The sequence below is a fragment of the Eurosta solidaginis genome, chromosome 2 (assembly GCF_040869045.1).
Source record: "Eurosta solidaginis isolate ZX-2024a chromosome 2, ASM4086904v1, whole genome shotgun sequence".
NCBI classification, from domain to species: Eukaryota; Metazoa; Arthropoda; class Insecta; order Diptera; family Tephritidae; genus Eurosta; species Eurosta solidaginis.
The window spans coordinates 171,285,863-171,300,733 of record NC_090320.1 but is presented as its reverse complement, the minus strand read 5'-3'; the positions used below and the strand labels follow the sequence as shown (position 1 = coordinate 171,300,733).

Genomic DNA, 14,871 nt, shown 5'->3' with positions numbered 1-14,871 from the left:
AGCTGAAAATAACAAATGGTGGATTCGCATAAAATTTTTGTGATGTATTTGAGGGTACATAGCATGTAAGAAAAGGCAAGCATATATGTATCGGGCATTTCAATTAGGCCATCTCATTCTGCCATACTAATAATTGTGGAACAATGTGGGATATTTTGTTGTTGGTCGCCTGCTATAACCATTCAGCCACCACAGCGGTTTTTTGTTTGTCTTCATTAATCCTACTTCTATTCTGGTTCGTGCCAATTCCCAAAATGGATCTATACTATCTTCCCGAAATGGATCTATACAACGAGCTTTGGCAGTTGTCTAAAATTTTTTCTTTCTTCTATTCTAATTTAAAAATTTTTTCAATTAAGAAAAAATTTATCATAACAATAATAATGATAAAAAATTATTGTTAGGCCTTGAGCTCGATTCCAACCCGCGATCTTAAAATCAGTAGGCCGATATAACAACAAAAATTGTTAATACATCCCAGAGCACGGGGAAAAAAAGTGTCAATAAAATATGACACTATGGCAGCATTGCCAACAAACAAGTCCAATTTTCACAGCTATTCTGCAACAGATGTCGCAGTGGTGTGAATATCAATCGGCACGAACCAGAATAGAAGTAGGATTAATGAAGACAAACAAAAAACCGCTGTGGTGGCTGAATGGTTATAGCAGCGGCGCCTAAACGTTGCCGATGAAGGAATTTAGCAGTTCCCGAAATGGATCTATACAACGAGCTTTGGCAGTTGTCTAAAATTTTTTCTTTCTTCTATTCTAATTAAAAAATTTTTTCAATTAAGAAAAAATTTATCATAACAATAATAATGATAAAAAATTATTGTTAGGCCTTGAGCTCGATTCGAACCCGCGATCTTAAAATCAGTAGGCCGATATAACAACAAAAATTGTTAATACATCCCAGAGCACGGGGAAAAAAAGTGTCAATAAAATATGACACTATGGCAGCATTGCCAACAAACAAGTCCAATTTTCACAGCTATTCTGCAACAGATGTCGCAGTGGTGTGAATATCAATTGGCACGAACCAGAATAGAAGTAGGATTAATGAAGACAAACAAAAAACCGCTGTGGTGGCTGAATGGTTATAGCAGCGGCGCCTAAACGTTGCCGATGAAGGAATTTAGCAGTTCCCGAAATGGATCTATACAACGAGCTTTGGCAGTTGTCTAAAATTTTTTCTTTCTTCTATTCTAATTTAAAAATTTTTTCAATTAAGAAAAACTTTATCATAACAATAATAATGATAAAAAAAAAAAAAATTATTGTTAGGCCTTGAGCTCGATTCGAACCCGCGATCTTAAAATCAGTAGGCCGATATAACAACAAAAATTGTTAATACATCCCAGAGCACGGGGAAAAAAAGTGTCAATAAAATATGACACTATGGCAGCATTGCCAACAAACAAGTCCAATTTTCACAGCTATTCTGCAACAGATGTCGCAGTGGTGTGAATATCAATTGGCACGAACCAGAATAGAAGTAGGATTAATGAAGACAAACAAAAAACCGCTGTGGTGGCTGAATGGTTATAGCAGCGGCGCCTAAACGTTGCCGATGAAGGAATTTAGCAGTTCCCGAAATGGATCTATACAACGAGCTTTGGCAGTTGTCTAAAATTTTTTCTTTCTTCTGTTCTAATTTAAAAATTTTTTCAATTAAGAAAAAATTTATCATAACAATAATAATGATAAAAAATTATTGTTAGGCCTTGAGCTCGATTCGAACCCGCGATCTTAAAATCAGTAGGCCGATATAACAACAAAAATTGTTAATACATCCCAGAGCACGGGGAAAAAAAGTGTCAATAAAATATGACACTATGGCAGCATTGCCAACAAACAAGTCCAATTTTCACAGCTATTCTGCAACAGATGTCGCAGTGGTGTGAATATCAATTGGCACGAACCAGAATAGAAGTAGGATTAATGAAGACAAACAAAAAACCGCTGTGGTGGCTGAATGGTTATAGCAGCGGCGCCTAAACGTTGCTGATGAAGGAATTTAGCAGTTCCCGAAACGGATCTATACAACGAGCTTTGGCAGTTGTCTAAAATTTTTTCTTTCTTCTATTCTAATTTAAAAATTTTTTCAATTAAGAAAAAATGTATCATAACAATAATAATGATAAAAAATTATTGTTAGGCCTTGAGCTCGATTCGAACCCGCGATCTTAAAATCAGTAGGCCGATATAACAACAAAAATTGTTAATACATCCCAGAGCACGGGGAAAAAAAGTGTCAATAAAATATGACACTATGGCAGCAATGCCAACAAACAAGTCCAATTTTCACAGCTATTCTGCAACAGATGTCGCAGTGGTGTGAATATCAATTGGCACGAACCAGAATAGAAGTAGGATTAATGAAGACAAACAAAAAACCGCTGTGGTGGCTGAATGGTTATAGCAGCGGCGCCTAAACGTTGCCGATGAAGGAATTTAGCAGTTCCCGAAATGGATCTATACAACGAGCTTTGGCAGTTGTCTAAAATTTTTTCTTTATTCTATTCTAATTTAAAAATTTTTTCAATTAAGAAAAAATTTATCATAACAATAATAATGATAAAAAATTATTGTTAGGCCTTGAGCTCGATTCGAACCCGCGATCTTAAAATCAGTAGGCCGATATAACAACAAAAATTGTTAATACATCCCAGAGCACGGGGAAAAAAAGTGTCAATAAAATATGACACTATGGCAGCATTGCCAACAAACAAGTCCAATTTTCACAGCTATTCTGCAACAGATGTCGCAGTGGTGTGAATATCAATTGGCACGAACCAGAATATAAGTAGGATTAATGAAGACAAACAAAAAACCGCTGTGGTGCCTGAATGGTTATAGCAGCGGCGCCTAAACGTTGCCGATGAAGGAATTTAGCAGTTCCCGAAATGGATCTATACAACGAGCTTTGGCAGTTGTCTAAAATTTTTTTCTTTCTTCTATTCTAATTTAAAAATTTTTTCAATTAAGAAAAAATTTATCATAACAATAATAATGATAACAAATTATTGTTAGGCCTTGAGCTCGATTCGAACCCGCGATCTTAAAATCAGTAGGCCGATATAACAACAAAAATTGTTAATACATCCCAGAGCACGGGGAAAAAAAGTGTCAATAAAATATGACACTATGGCAGCATTGCCAACAGACAAGTCCAATTTTCACAGCTATTCTGCAACAGATGTCGCAGTGGTGTGAATATCAATTGGCACGAACCAGAATAGAAGTAGGATTAATGAAGACAAACAAAAAACCGCTGTGGTGGCTGAATGGTTATAGCAGCGGCGCCTAAACGTTGCCGATGAAGGAATTTATCAGTTCCCGAAATGGATCTATACAACGAGCTTTGGCAGTTGTCTAAAATTTTTTCTTTCTTCTATTCTAATTTAAAAATTTTTTCAATTAAGAAAAAATTTATCATAACAATAATAATGATAAAAAATTATTGTTAGGCCTTGAGCTCGATTCGAACCCGCGATCTCAAAATATTTTTTGTTATACATCTATTTTATAAATTTTGGTTAAAAATTATTGACAAATTCGTTGCAATTAGATTGCTTTAAAGATCTTTGCAAATTTTGTGCGATTGTTGAATATTATTTTAATTAGAGCATAAAAAGCTTAGATTAGTAACGTAGGAAAAAACTTAGAATTATTTCAGTTAAGTTCATCACAAATATGTATATTCAAAATACTTATTTCTTATACATCTAGTTTATAAATTTTTGGTTAAAAATTATTGACAAATTCGTTGCAATTAAATTGCTTTAAAATTCTCTGCAAACTTTGGGCGATTGTTGAATATTATTTTAATTAGGCATAAAAACCTTAGAATAGGAACGTAGGAAAAAACTTAGAATTATTAGGTTCTTATATAGTTTTTAATCAAGATTATTTCAGTGTGTCTTGTTCGTTTGTTGTATGTAGGCTTATGCTGTTGCAGAGCTGGATTTATTGCTCAGATACCGCCTTTGTTTATGCCGGTTGTGGCTCAGCGTTAAACACCGTGTCATGCTGTCTTCGAAGTCGATCCTGCCTTGCAGTTTGAAAACGTCTAAATTAATAGGAATGGACAATGAAAATAATGACATTTTAAAACAATTTAAATTACACTACCAAAAAGTACGCTGTTCACGAGTTTCAGTTTAGATAAAGATCGTTTGCCATGTACTCCGTCCCAGTTAAAATTGAAAAGAACGTTGTCAGAGAAAAGTTTTCTCATTACTCCAATAATGTCTGATGATGCATCTTTCAGCATAAAGATATATGATTTCTAAATGAAAACCACCAATTTAAGTTATGAAATACAATTAAAAATATTCAAAAATACCATTGATTCTTGATAATCATCTGAGTCCAACTTTTTCTCAATGTCATAAACTGAATCCAGCGATGTTAGTGGCATAACGATAGAGAGCTCGGTGTGAGTATCATTTTCCATTTCTCCGCTGATACGGCATAATATTTTGTGCGTTTTCTTCCAATGTTGAGCCATGACTTCTGCCAATTCTGGAAGCTGAAATTATAGCATAAATAATAATTAAAGAGAATCAAGGTATTGCGGCTACAATTACTAGGGTTTCACAAATAACAGTTCAATATTTCACTATGCACCTTTTCTTCAATCTTAGTCAATCTAAATTCCAGGTCGATATGCTTCTGTAATATTGTTTGTAGTATCGGAAGTAGCCGCATTATTCAAAACGGTACTCGTTGTATTAAGGAGGAGTGAAAGGACGCGCTGTGTTGTGCTACATCGATGATGTAGTCGTATCCCTAACGTAATCAGCTGTTTATTGTTACGACGGTAAACCAAAAACCAATTGGTTGGCTACGATATGTTTACGACCTTAGCGGCACCAATAATTGATTGCATTGATTCTCATAAGGTTGGTCGAATCAGCTGTTATAAGGTTACCGATAAAGCACCAATGTCTGCAGCTTTAGTGACGCGATAAACGTAAAAAGCCAAAGCAAAGAGGTAAATTATGAAGAGACGTATGCTCAATGTTTTCTAAGAGGAAGTCGCTGTTTTTTTGGGCGAGATGTGCATAAAATGTCTTCTAACCATTTTCGTGGGGTACTTGCGTTTATTTTTCCGCCTGTATTTAATTAACTAATTAATTCTCTTTCCAAAAATCACAGTTGCATAACGTATCTACACTGTAGGAATAAATGCGAGACAATTCAAAAATGACCCTCTTTGAAAAAATTCGGCATATATTTTTTGATTTCTGGGAGTTACTCGCCACTCGTAGCAGACTGGTGGCTCTTATTTTATTTATCCTCTTTGCATTGTTGCTCAACACAAGTTTCCTGAAAGCGCCGATTGTGACGCAGCCATTTTGACGAGGCCATTTACAGTACGGCATCACATCACCGCAATCTGCTGTTCTATTTGTTTTGAACCGAGGTTCCTATAGCTTTCGTAATGTTGCGGAAATTTTTAACAAATTCCAATAAATATGTGCCGTTGCTTCACAGAAGACAGCAAGTAAGATTAAAATTAATGAGTTAATGAATATTTTTAATTTAGTTCATACATGACCAACAGCTATCAACACCAAGTACGGTGAGCACAGTGCTCGATGATGAAACACCATTGGATCAAGCGCACATAGACGAAGCTGTGAGAGTGAATCCTTTGTTGGCTAGAGTGTCCCGGCACAATGGCGTAATGCACATGAAACACTCATGAATCACGGTCTCAATACGAGCAATTTCCTGCGCATTCCAACCGGTAATCCGGAGGTGTTTGCACGTCCGACACAACGTCTAGTTGATGCAATGGAATTTTGGCGCAGCTTTCAATTCACCGAGAAGCTAATGTTTTTACTGCTAACAAAATATCCAGAACTTTTAGACGTGAACGAAAACATGCGTTTACGTAAACATATTGGTTATTTGAAATCATTTGCTGGCACTAGCAAAAATGTTTGGAAATTGTTAATGAATTGTCCGGATTTACTTGAACAGTCGGAGCGACGTGCCGAAGAAAAGGTGACGTACTTGAAAGAGGTAATGCGTGCGGAAATACCTGAAAAAATAAAATCAGAAGCGTTATCTAAGCCATTAGAGGAGATACGTTGCCGCCATGTCTTTCTTGAAAGACTGGGTCTATTCAAACCAAGACCACTTAAAGTAGATCCAGATGAGCCAACTAAGAATCCACTTTTATATCAAATAACCAATAAATCGGACAATGCATTTGCAACTAAGGTGTGCCATGTTACACTTGCTGAATTTGAAGCATTTAAAGACTTGTACGCACGGGAATTGAAACGAAAACAGGTTGCTGAATACGAAGATGAGGATATGCAGCTAGTACGCGGGTATAAAAAGCATTGAAAAGCTCGTAGATATTTTTGTTAGTTACATGTTACATATATTAATTTAATTAAAAAAAAAAAACAATTGTTTTAAAATTCCGATGTGAATTTCTTATTCGAACAATTTGCACAAATTTGTTTAGTAACGTCCAATTGTCTACGAATTTGATCCTCAATATATTACAATGCCAAACCTTCTTTATGATCAAGTAAATCACTTTGTGTTTTGTGCTCTAAAATGCAATGACGTACCTCTTCTGCTTCAAAACTCAGCGCTAAGCGATTGGGAAAATATGTTGATAAATCACTTTTTGTCAATGGAAATTCTTTTTCTTCACCATTTACATCTATAATTTTCACAGGACACCAATAGTACGGCACCTAGTTTCATTGAAAATTCCATAGCTCATATTAATTTATGTATAAACGTTTTTTATATGCACGAATTGAATTATTCACTGTACGCAGATGCTACCAAAAATGCAATAACCTACATCCATTAAAAATCACTTGATTTTGGTTCCTTTGTGGAAAATATAAATGCAAATACCGTAGAGCACACAACACTTAATTTATATTTAGTTTTTATTATATCCTAAATTATTTGTAAATAAATTTTTCTTACTCTGCTGTTGCGTTTCAAGCTGAAAATAACAAATGGTGGATTCGCATAAAATTTTTGTGACGTATTGAGGGTACATAGCATGTAAGAAAAGGCAAGCATATATGTATCGGGCATTTCAATTAGGCCATCTCATTCTGCCATACTAATAATTGTGGAACAATGTGGGATATTTTGTTGTTGGTCGCCATCTTTGGTCACTAGATTTTTGCTGGGAATCTAGTGACTGAAAATGGCGACCAACAATAAAATATTCCACATTGTTCCACAATTGTTAGTACATGCTATGTTCCCTGAAATACGTCATAAAAATTAGTCATTTTACCGGTAAATTTACGGGTAGATTTTTGCTGGGCACATTCCGTGGGACATTTCCTTCGTTTAAATTTTTTGCTGAATATTTTGGGTTGGTCGTCGTTGTTTCTAGTTCTTTAAAAGTTCCGAAAATGTTAAATTTGTATGAAAAGGATAAATAATAAGTAAAAACAAAATGTTGCCCAAGTGCATTTACATATAACATATTTAAATAATCGAAATCATTTATGGTTGGTGTAGAGATTAACCAAAAATATTTAATATTACGAAGGTTAAGGTGGTAATTGCAATATTTCTAAGGATTCGAGTATATACACATAATCAACGCATGATTAGCATTTATATGCCAAAATATGAATTAAGTTTAAAAGAACTTTAAACCCAAAAAGTCCCATCGTGATTTCGTCGACCACATTTCACATGTTGATCCTATCGACGGGGTAGTTTTCATCGATCCCGAATATGTAAAAGATCGCAAGGTGTTTGGACAAGTACTTGCCGCTTTCAGATATGGGCGTGAGGATTTGGACGTGCTTGGTCTGACATTTCGTAAAGACTTGTATTTAGCGCAAATATATCCGCCACAACAAACTGAACGGCCATTAACGAGATTACAAGAGCGGCTTGTTAAAAAATTAGGACCCAATGCGTATCCATTTTATTTTGAAGTTCCTCCTTATTGTCCAGCTTCTGTGTCACTACAACCCGCGCCTGGCGATACGGGTAAATCTTGTGGCGTTGACTATGAGTTACAACCCTTTGTTGGTAAGTATAATTAACAGTACATGGTAAAAAAAAATAATGCAAAAGTATATTAAAGAAAAAAAATACTATTTCGAGCCTGAGAATCAGATTCACTTGGGCAAATCATAAGAGTGTCGTACTCGTGTAAAATTTTCAGTTTTTCCAGGGTTTCAAATATATAACTTGATTAAATCTTAGGGTAATTCTTTACTTTAGCTCACAACTGCTAAAACTCGTGCAAAATTATTGGGAGGGGTGTCAAAAGACGTGCTTTGGGCCCAGGATCACAAAATACGAAATTTTCATGTGGTTGTTGTTACTTTGATGATTTTGTTGAACCCACAAGAAAAGCTGGGTAAAAGTGTTTTGCGCAGATATAGTTTTGGTCTCCAAACCGGTGTTGGACCCAGGAAAAGTGTTCTCCGCAAAATTACTTTGGATCCCACCCCACCCCCGGTTTCGGAACTCCCCAGGGCCATTTTTCGGTTTTGGAAATATCTTTTGACAGAAACTAATAATTTAATTTCCGCTTTCGGATTCGTGGTCCTGTGTTCATAATGCGTCTTTGACACCTCTCGCAATATTTTTGGACGAGTTTTAGCAGTTGTGAGCTAAAGTAAAGAATTACCGTGCTTCTCCAAACCCAATTGTCAACCTCACCTATCCGTGGCGAGTCCTGTTTCATTAACATCCGAGGCTCTGCGACCCCGAACTCCTCATGGATCTAGGGGGTGGGATGGCCTAGCAGGTCGCATGTGGCCATAACAAATCGTTCCCGAGACGGTCGGGCCTGGTACCGGAACGTACCGGATCTGCATCCGGTAAAGGATCATCAACATCGATAACACTCCCCAAGGCCTTCGGGGAGTGTCCTTATCGCTACAACAAAAACAATACATCTATTTGAGATCGTTAATTTCTTTTGTCAAATATCTTTATTACTCTGCTTTTGTTGTTGCTGTTGTTGTTGTTGCCTGCTAAATATTCATATTTATAACAGGATTGGCCTCGCGTAGGTGAGTTGCGGAAGCTTTGAATGGGTTGCCAGCGCAATTTATAGCTTCTCCAACCCAATTGTCAACCTCACCTACCCGTGGCGAACCACGTTTCTTTAGCATCCGAGGCAATGGCGACCCCAAGTTCCTCATGGAACTAGGGGCTGGGGCGGAATGGCCTAGAAGGTTCAATGTAGTCATTTTAAATCGTCCCCAAGATGATGGGCTTGTACCTTAATGGTGCTTGTTACTGGAACTTACCGGATCTATATCCGGCAAAGAACCATCAACATCGATAAATCTCCCAAAATCCTTCGAGAAGTGTGGTTATCGCTATAACATCAATGTCGTCGCATTTAAAATTCAAAATTTCGTATTTACCACCTTAAGTTTCGAATTTATTCCCAGATTTTGTCGAAAGTGCACTCAATAGACAGTAGAGCGTGACCGAACAAAATTTATTAGACATAATACTAATATAGAGGTGTATAAGGTGTCAATGTAGGTCTACAAGTCTATAAAATATATAAAATAAGGTAATGGAACCAAAAACTCCATATTTACACGAAGCCTAAAATAAAGGGTCTCTATTATATCTACTTTTGGGCCGATAGTCAAATGTATGTACAATAATTATAAATGTGATTAATAAACCAAGCTATCCAATTTAAAATATATATTCGCTCAAACCTCTTAAAATTTTAACTAGAGACAAAAAATAATGTTTAAATTTTTCTATTCAGCCCAATTCTAAACAAAAATTCCGTGCGAGTTTTTTCCCTTCTCCCATTCCTCGTATTCAGAGCTGTGTAAATTCAATTCCATTACATTACCCATTACATTCCTCAGTAATTGGAAAAAGTAATCAATTCCTTTCCCCCACAGCAAAGGAATAGATTACCGTTCAATTCCTCAAAAAAAAAAAATACCAAAAATAATTTCGTTTTTTTGAGACTCGAGTACAAAAAATTTTTTGTTTGTAATTGAAAAAAAAAAATTCTTTTCTCTAATGTAATTTCTGCCCCAGTATTTTCGAAAGGAATTGCAAATGTAATTGAAAATTTTCCAATTACATTACAAGGAATTGAAAAAGTACTTTCGAATTTCCCATTCCATTCCTCAAAGGAATTGCGAAAGTAGTTGAAAAACTACAAGTTCGTCTGTGTATAGGAACTTACGCAGGTTGATGTGGGTGACTTTTCGGGTCACACTTTTTATTATTTCATCAGATTTTTCTTTTGAGTGGTAACTGAAAGCATTTGGAAACACCAATGAATATAAAATCATTATCCTCTTAAAGTTCCCAGCTAAGTAAGGGCATCTCCTTTCCTTCATCCGCTATCAAAGGGTGGTGGCTATAGGAAAGCGGTATACTTTTTAATTTTCTTTGATACATTCAGCTGGCATAACGTAAATACCAATAATGTTCCGGAAAACTTTTTTTCTGGTATTCTTGATCTTTTGATTCACTCATAGTTGCCTCCTCTGAACCATATTGTAATAAATAATATTATAGCAGACAATGACAAATCGCCCGTATAAAACCTCAGAAGCGTTTGAAGTGAAGTGTAATAAGGTAAGCGGCACCAGGTTCTACTACATTTCTCAATGGCAAATGCTTCTTAATATTTAAAAGTTTCGTAAAAATGATCCATCGTTTCGCCTCCTTGTTTGAAAAGTTTAGTGGCCAAATTTTCTTCTGTGCCTCATTGATTTTAAGTCGGGATATTTGCATTTCCACCTCTTGTTGTTGTTGTAGCGATTAGGTTACTCCCCGAAGGCTTAGGGGAGTGTTATCGATGTGATGGTCCTTTGTCGGATACATATCCGATACGCTCCGGTAACACAGCACCATTAAGGTGCTGGCCCGACCATCTCGGGAACGATTTATATGGCCACATTAAACCTTCAGGCCATCCCTCCCTCCCCACACCCAAGTTCCATGAGGAGCTTGGGGTCGCCAGAGCCTCGTCTGTTAGTGAAACGGGATTCGCCGCTCGAAGGTGAGGTTGACAATTGGGTTGGAGAAGCTATATATTGCGCTACACAACCCCTTGAATCCCCTTCTTCACAGTACGATGTTGTCCTGTTGTTGTTGTTGTAGCAGTGCTTCGCCCCACCTAATAGATGCGACCGATCACAAATTGTCATCAATATCCTCTAACGGGAGTCCAAGGAAACTTGCTGTTTCAACGGGGGTGGACCATAATGAAAGGTGTGTTAGAGGCGTTGGTCATGTGGGGACACATTGCAAGCGGGCATACATTTTGTATGTCGTGGTTGATTCTGGTTAGGTAAGAGTTTACTTTGTTACAGTGTCCAGATCAAAGTTGAGCTAGAGTGACTCGCGTTTCCCTGGGGAGTATGCGTTCCTCTTCCGCAAGTTTTGGGTACTGTTCTTTGAGTACTGGATGCACCGGGCAATTCCTGGCATAAAGGTCCGACTCCTGTTTGTGGAGTTCACTGAGGACCTGCTTGTGTTTTTTGCTTCATACGGCTGAGTCCTAAGGTGCCGTATTTCCTCAAGATGCTTACGGAAATAGCTCTAAGCCCCTAGGCGGTGTTGGTTCATCAATCAGATGTCTGTTGGGATGCCCAGGTTTCTGGGTATTTAACAGGAACTGTTTGGTTAGCATCTCATTTCTCTCCCTGATGGGGAGTATTCTCGCCTCATTATGTAGATGGTGTTCTGGGAACATAAGAAGACAGCCCGTGGGGTTCTGAGAGCAGTATTTTGGCAGGCCTTTAGCTTCTTCCAGTGAGTAGTTTTTAGGCTTGGCGACCATATAGGGGACGTGGATGTTCAAAATGGTCGACATTTGGGACGTCCATGTTGTAAATAAGGTTGCGGAGGATTTAGTCGATAATGCCAGGTTTCGCGAGGCGAAAAAACTGGAGATATCAGGGAGGTAGCTGTTTATTCTGTTGCAAAGCTCATCGATCTGTGGGCCGGACCTGTGGCCATTATTGTGCAGTCATCGGCGTAGGAAACGATAGTGACTCCTTCTGTTGGTGAAGGTAGCTTTGATATATAGAAGTTAAACAGAAGTGGGAATAGGACACCAGCATGTGGTACCCCTTGTTCAATTCTTCTTGGTTTGGATGTTGCGTTCCTGAATTGCACCGATGCCTGCCGATAACCCAGATAATTTGCGGTCCACCTTTTAAGACATGGGGAAGGGTCTACCCTTCTACCAATGGCATCTTCAACCTCTCTGGCGGTGATAGTAGTTGGTGACACGCTGAATTTATGTTTATGTGCGTGTCTGTTGGCCCTCGGTCTATCTTTGTCGACCCTAGAATGCATTACATATTGACGGCAGAAAGCACTCGCGCATTTTTTCGAATCCGACAGCACTTTATCGCCGAAGGCGATGGAAACTTTTTCATTGTGCTTAGACGGATTCGATAGGGACTTTACGGTGGACCAAAGTTTACCCACACCGGCAGAGAGGTTACAATCTTAGGTGCTCCTCCCATTTCGCCCGCTTGGTTCATCCACAAGCAATCTGATGCGTTAGTTTATATCCCTTATTTGGGGGCGCCGGGATCGAGCTGTCTTATAAGGTCACGTTCTCTCGCTAAATTTGCGGCCTCCGCCGGGAAGTGGGGCCGAATTTCGGGAATTCTCCCGGCGGGAGTGAAACGTGCCGAGGCGGATTCAATGACCTTGCGGAAAGCACGCTCCCCTTGGCGGAAATCAGTCGGGATAGGGAGGGCAGCGAAGAGGTTGTCTGTAAAAGATTTGTATTCGTCCCACTTTCCTTTTTTAAAGTTTATGAAAGTGCGGCCACCGTGGTGTGATGGTAGCGTGCTCCGCCTACCACACCGTATGCCCTGGGTTCGAACCCCGGGCAAAGCAACTTCAAAATTTTAGTAATAAGGTTTTTAAATTAGAAGAAAATTTTTCTAAGCGGGGTCGCCCCTCGGCAGTGTTTGGCATGCGCTCCGGGTGTATTTCTGCCATGAAAAGCTCTCAGTGAAAACTCATCTGCCTTGCAGATGCCGTTCGGAGTCGGCATAAAACATGTAGGTCCCGTCCGGCCAATTTGGAGGGAAAATAAAGAGGAGCACGACGCAAATTGGAAGAGAAGCTTGGCCTTAGATCTCTTCGGAGGTTATCGCGCCTTACATTTATTTTTTTAAGAAAGTGCATTTTTCTGTAACGATGAAGTCGGCGGTACGCTCGAACGAAATAAGTATAGGCAGGTGGTCGGATGCCAATGTTACCATCGGCTGCCAGTTGACGCAGCTTACGAGTTCTGCGCTCACGATTGAGATGTTCGGCGAACTGTGACAGCTTCCTACCATACGTCGGGGGCGTCTCCATTTATTGTGCAGAACGTCGTTTCTTCTATTTGATTCGCCAATATCTCACCCCTACTGTCCGGCCGCAAGTTTGAATGCCATAGATCGTGATGGGCATTAAAGTCGCTTAAGATAATGCGATTGTTGCCAGTGAGTAAGGCGCTAATATGAGGGCGGTATCCACTGGGGCAACAGGTGGCAGGAGGGATGTAGATGTTGACGATTTCGAGGTTTGCATCGCCTGACCGGACACATAGGCCTTGACGTTCTAAGACATTGTCCCTGCGGTCGATGCCAGGATCAAATATATGATATTGCACAGAGTGGTTTATGATAAACGCGAGGCCGCCTCCATTTCCGCTCATGCGATCTTTTCTGTGGACATTATACCCAGAACAGGTTTGCAGTGCAGATCTTGCTGTGAGTTTAGTCTCTTGAATCGCAGCAATGCGGATGTTGTGCCGCTTCATGAAATCGACTATCTCCGTGATCTTCCCAGTTAGTCCATTACAGTTTAACTGCAGAATTCTGAAGTGCATAGGGGGAGACGTCGCCACTCTGGGAGTAAGTGACGGGTGACTACGCCTGGGTTGAGGAAGGCCAGGACGCAACTGCTGTTGTGGCTCTGGGACTGGGCGTCTTTGGGCAAGCATTGGGGTACCCGGTAGATTGGGGTTTGCGACCTGACAACATGGCGCAATGAAACTCGTTCGGGGGGTTGCCGTCGCGTAGACCAGAACATCTAGGAAAGTGGCACCGCCCAAGGCAGGAGCTGCATTGGGCGGATGTCGCAAACATATATATTCTGTGCTGGCAAACGGGGTTAGGGACTAAGAGTCTGTTTCCCTGACCTACACGATTGCTGCCGGAACAGAGGGGGGGGGGGGGGGAGAAGACGGGGGCAGGGGCTGATGTTCAGCATTGCTACCTACTCTGCTACGAAGATAGTAGTTGTGAGTGATAGCAGCTGTTTGAGTTGTTGGCGCCGCGGGGCGCGAGCAGCAGCGGATACTAGTTGTGGCTTGCTGAGCAGCTGCGCTAAGGCGTAGACTAAGGGACGCCCTTGGACGTGAACAGCAAGGAGCCACAAAAGATTTATAAAAGTTACGTGGACGTCGGGTTTTGGGATCAAGCCCAGAACAACCTGTCCGATGCAACCATCCCTTACACGAGACACACTGAACAGAGTATGACCGTCCTAAAAAGATTCTTTTGCGGCATATGCAGCAAAACTATTTCTCAGGACCGGGGCCAGTAGCCCGGAGCAAGAGAATATGGAGCAGTCCCGCTGCAAGGAGCTGCTGGGTGGAGCTTTTCTAAAAAAGAATCCCAAATTACTTTGTTATATGTATCAGACGGTAAAAGAAAAGCAACCTAAGAAGATTCCCCAATCTACGTTACTAAAAAATTCAGGTTTGCTTGCCCACTTGGAGCTGCGTCCTAAAACTGTAACCTGGGGATAAAAAGTTTGGCTCCCGACTTTTTTATTTATTAAATAAATCTAGCTGTATACTCACGCTATAGGCGACTAAAATGAA

The 14,871-nt window shown here is 39.6% G+C and overlaps 1 long non-coding RNA gene and 1 pseudogene across 1 annotated transcript; one reads left to right on the top strand and one right to left on the bottom strand.

Moving 5' to 3' along the window:
• Positions 1-3,672: 3,672 nt before the first annotated feature.
• Positions 3,673-6,863, bottom strand: LOC137240325 (uncharacterized). Its single transcript, XR_010949695.1, has 4 exons — positions 6,602-6,863; positions 4,351-4,536; positions 4,137-4,293; positions 3,673-4,074 (listed from the first exon to the last, which is right to left on the bottom strand). It is a non-coding gene; the product is annotated as an uncharacterized lncRNA (long non-coding RNA).
• LOC137240032 (transcription termination factor 4, mitochondrial-like) lies at positions 5,452-6,474 on the top strand (annotated as a pseudogene).
• Positions 6,864-14,871: the final 8,008 nt, after the last annotated feature.